Consider the following 4,287-nt stretch of genomic DNA (forward strand, 5'->3'; position numbering starts at 1 on the left):
CTCCGGCTTGGCCCCGCGCCGCGCCCGGGGCTGCGGGGTAGCAGCACTCGCGCGGGGGCTGGCACCGTCCTGCCGGCGCCGATCCCAGCGCCGCTGAAGCTGCAAAGTGCCCCTGGAAGTGGCCGCGGAGGCTGGATTCCTGCCTGGAAGGGAACTAACGTCCTTTCCCCACCCAAGTGGGCGCCCCGCTCCGGATCCGCAGCTGGCCCCCTCCCCCCGCACCCCACGAAGCCGCCCCGCGGGGGGTGGATTCCTGCGCTCGCCGCGGTCCGGGATCCTGCACACGCCTGCAAGACAAACAGCCTCTCGAATTGCTTGCCCCTGTGTTTACGGGGTTGTCAAGCGTTTCTCTTACCTCTTTCCTTGTGTTTGTATTTCTCCTGCTACAAGGCAGCCTGCCTCTAAAATCATAATAATAGGTATGGGCCTGAGGTAAACAGTAATTAGCCTAATAAAATCACTTGGATCCATGCTTTCCACTCATTCAGCAAAGATGAAAAGTGCAGGAAGTGGAAATACAGATAAACGTGTGCTCAGAAAAATAATGGAGGTACCTGAAACTCATCCAGCTATGTACAGAAAGTGGAAAACAAGTACTCCTCCTCCCCCTTCAACACACACATACACACACCTCCCTTCTCCCCCAGCTCCAATAACATTTTAAATTGAAGGAAATGTAATCCCTGAAATGTTGCAAGTCTGTTTATAGGGTTACCTTTTAAAAGCCATTTAGCTTTTATTTGCTCTCTTTCACATTCACTAGAATTTACAAGCGTTCCTGAAGTGGTACTGTTCGGTGCATACAACAGGATGTATGCTTCTGAAAGAAGAAAGAGACTGTGCTGGGATTTATTTGATAATATTTATTGAAATTGGTCTCATTTGCAGAATATGGTTCAAAGCAAAATGCATTAGACACATAGGAACTCATGCTCCTTCCATTAATCCAACAGACTCATAGATTCCAGTGGGAGCATATGTAGGCCCATGTAACAACAGCAGCAGCAACAACAAAATCATTTAGTGACTCAGTTCTCAGCACAGTCCCACTGTGGTCTATGAAGCTATACTGGATTACACCACTGGCCAATGTGGTGGCATGTTCTCCTGCCGCCTGTGTCACACTGTCTGCAATCAGTGTTTTAGCTACGAAAACCAGAACTAGTGAACCCTTTTTTTCACAACATTTTTGCTAATCCTTTTTTTTTGTGAAAAGATAATTAAGAAGTTAGATACAGTAACAGATTTATTGGGAGGAATTACCCAGGCTGTGGCAGAAGGAAACCAACTAGCATCTCGACAGTCAAGAATTTATAAGAGATTATTGTAAACCTTTATTCTCAGGGGTTTCCATTTCTACACAGACCCCTATTTACTTGAAGACGTTTGCCTGTCATGGGATCCTGGTGTCAAAAAAACCCAAACAAACAGTGTGGCACAGGCGGCAGGAGAACATGCCACCAGAAAGGGAGCCTCCTTGGCCAGAGCCATGCTCTGGCTGCTGGCTAGGCTCTTAAGCTAAGTACAGACAGTCAAAAACCCTGAGGCTGAATCGATTCAGTCTTTGCTGGTTAGTCTAAACTGCAGAAATTAAATTGAAACAGAAGTAAACAGACATTTCCCGTTCATTCAGGAAATGCAGCCACAGGCCTGCAGGGCTCAGGCTAGAAGCCGGGTGGGGGGGGACACTAGAGCATGGCTCTCTGGCTGAGTGTTCACTTCACTTCCTTTTCCTGCTGCCCCTGGGGTCTGGGATTTGCAGTTCAGAATTACAGCAGCATGACTCTGCAGGGTTGCTCATCACTTCTTCTTCTTGTTTCCAGGTGCCTTTGGGATTTGTTAGTACACAGATGCAGCCGACAGTAAGCTTGTACAGGGGAAGGGGTGTTTAACCCTCGCTCCCTGGGCCCAGACCCCAGCTAGGGTTTGCCGGGGGTAGTCCCCCCCTGCAGACAGGGCTGCATCCCCAGCTGGGTTTGCCCCCACCCTTGTCAGCCAGCCCTCACTGCTCCAGCTCGGGAGCGGAGGGGTAGGGTTGGGTCTGCTCTGGAGCAGGTAGCACAGCCAGCCCAGGGCTGAACAGCATGCTGGGCGACTGTGATTTTACTTGGACAAGGAAGGGATCTGGGACAGAAGTTTCATAAACTGGTTTGACCCACATCAGTTAAGTCTGATACTACATTCAGTCAGATTTATCTTAAACCAGTTTCAACCATTTTGAAACTGGTTTATGAGCACTGAGCTTCTATTCTGGTACAGGTTTAAACCAGTTTCTGATCACTTAAAGTGGTTTATGTGTAACTTCTGTCCCTAGCCTTTAGTGGCCAGATTGGTGCTGCTGCTGCCCTGGAAGGACCCCAGGACCCCAGGTAAGGCAGCTGGTGTCAGCCCAAGTGCTGCCCCCTGCCTCCCCTACTGCACCTGGGTCACTTTGTTGTGTGCAGGGGCATGCCTTGTGGACAAACAGCAGCAGCACAAATACGTGCCACAGCTCTTTGTCTCACGGAAAACACGTGCCCCTGCCTGTGTGTGCTTATCAGGACGTGCCCAAAAGGTTTATATGACATTGGCCATGTTGTTTTAGGACTTTACTATAAATACTTTATCAACTAAGCAGTTCCATCATCATCAGTGGAAATACTGACATAAATACTTCAGAACTGGGCTCACAGGTACAGAAATTGAGGTGGTATTTATTTGCTGCTCCCTTCACAAGAGAAGAGGCCAGTCGCCTGGACACCCTAGTCTGCCCCTCTAATTTGTGCAGTAGGTATATTCATTTATTTCCCTCTAGTACCTTTAGGTGGAAAGGGCTTGCATAACCACAGGTAGTGAGCTAATTTCAGTTAAGGAAACTGCTTTCAGTGTGGGAGGACTGCACAATATGTGAGCATTAAGCAAGACTTATGATGTCTTCACCTGTGGACTTTTGGTTTACGTGTGAATTTCAGGTCATGCATACTGCTTACCCTAAAAACAGTTTGGTGCATTAAGACAGTGAAATTATATTCAGTGACTTTGGATACTTCATATCTTATTTTCATTTTTTTCCCTTCAGCCCTTTTTTTTCTGAAGAAGGCAGCTTAGGGCTTGTACTAGTGCTGCCAGTTTAGGAGTTTTGGGGTACCTAGCAACATTTGGGGGTTGTTAGCAACAAAAATTAAAGATCTTATATTAACTTACTATTGTAATACTTGGTAAACTGGATGGTGACATTTTAGATTATGCTAGAAGGTCTGCCTAATGACATGTAGCGACTTCTTGAGGTTTGTCTGGTGAATTTTTGCTTTTAGAGGTTGGCAACCATGACATAATCTTGGTCATAGCAGCTAATTATGATACCAAAATCAATACCTTCAATTGTGGGATAAGGAATAAAAGATTCAATGTTTATTTAAATGTCACTAATCATTTCAGATGGTTTATGGGAAGTAGGTGCATCTCAAAGTGTCTATTTACCTGTTTGTCTATCTAGGAACTAGAACAGTCTTACTTCTTATACATTAGTAAAATAATTAGTAAAATAAATGCATATGGAACAATTATGGAAGGAAAATATGCAAGTTATGACAAGTACAGAATATCGTATCTAAAAAGAACTTTTACAAAGATTTTATAAAGCAAATACAAATCTGTAAGAGAAGATACAATGGTTTAATTACAATTTCTCTGCCTTGGTTATTTTGTTGATTTCAAATAACACCAGTGCCTTTGTTTTACATATATAAAATTATCAAAGTATAATTGTTTCTGTATTCATAAGGTTTATAACACACGTGATTTTTGAGGGAAAAGTAAAACATTCCACAACTTTGTTTAGTAAAATAATCAGAGAAAGTATTATCATGATACTGAATGAAATTCAGAAGAATACCTTACATGCCCAAAATGGGGCTTAGGTGGAAATTAGGTGTATACAGTGCATCAGAGCAGCCTTGATGCACGTGTATAGGTGCCCTAGATACCTAAATACAAAAATATTGATCCAGAAAACTACTCCAGTAGCCACAAAATCCATTAAGGCAAGACATTCAAAAAGCCTGAGTCTGATTTGATTCAATCTTTGCAGGTTAGACTAACCTGGCTAGGCTGAACCCATTTGTAACTGGACAGACATTCTCTCTGAACCGAAGAAATTCAGGCACATGCCTGCAGTGGCTAAGGCTAGAAGCCAGGGGGTGCTAGAGCAGCCCTCCCTTCACTTGTATAGTGCTGAGCTGAAGGTTGCATGGCCAAGCCCCTGCAGGATGCTTTGATTAGGGAGGTCTGCCTGCACCATCCCAGGCT

At 44.8% G+C, this 4,287-nt stretch overlaps 1 protein-coding gene across 1 annotated transcript in view; it reads right to left on the reverse strand.

The window, feature by feature from the left end:
• HS3ST1 (heparan sulfate-glucosamine 3-sulfotransferase 1) overlaps positions 1 to 167 on the reverse strand; it is a 17,494-nt gene extending 17,327 nt beyond the window's left edge. The window contains exon 1 of the mRNA XM_019526569.1: positions 66 to 167. The gene's annotated coding sequence lies outside the window, so the exon portion shown is untranslated. The remainder of the gene's footprint in view (positions 1 to 65) is intronic.
• Positions 168 to 4,287: the final 4,120 nt, after the last annotated feature.

This window comes from Gavialis gangeticus, unplaced genomic scaffold, assembly GCF_001723915.1.
Source record: "Gavialis gangeticus isolate Ggan-Ray unplaced genomic scaffold, GavGan_comp1, whole genome shotgun sequence".
Lineage (NCBI taxonomy): Eukaryota > Metazoa > Chordata > Crocodylia > Gavialidae > Gavialis > Gavialis gangeticus.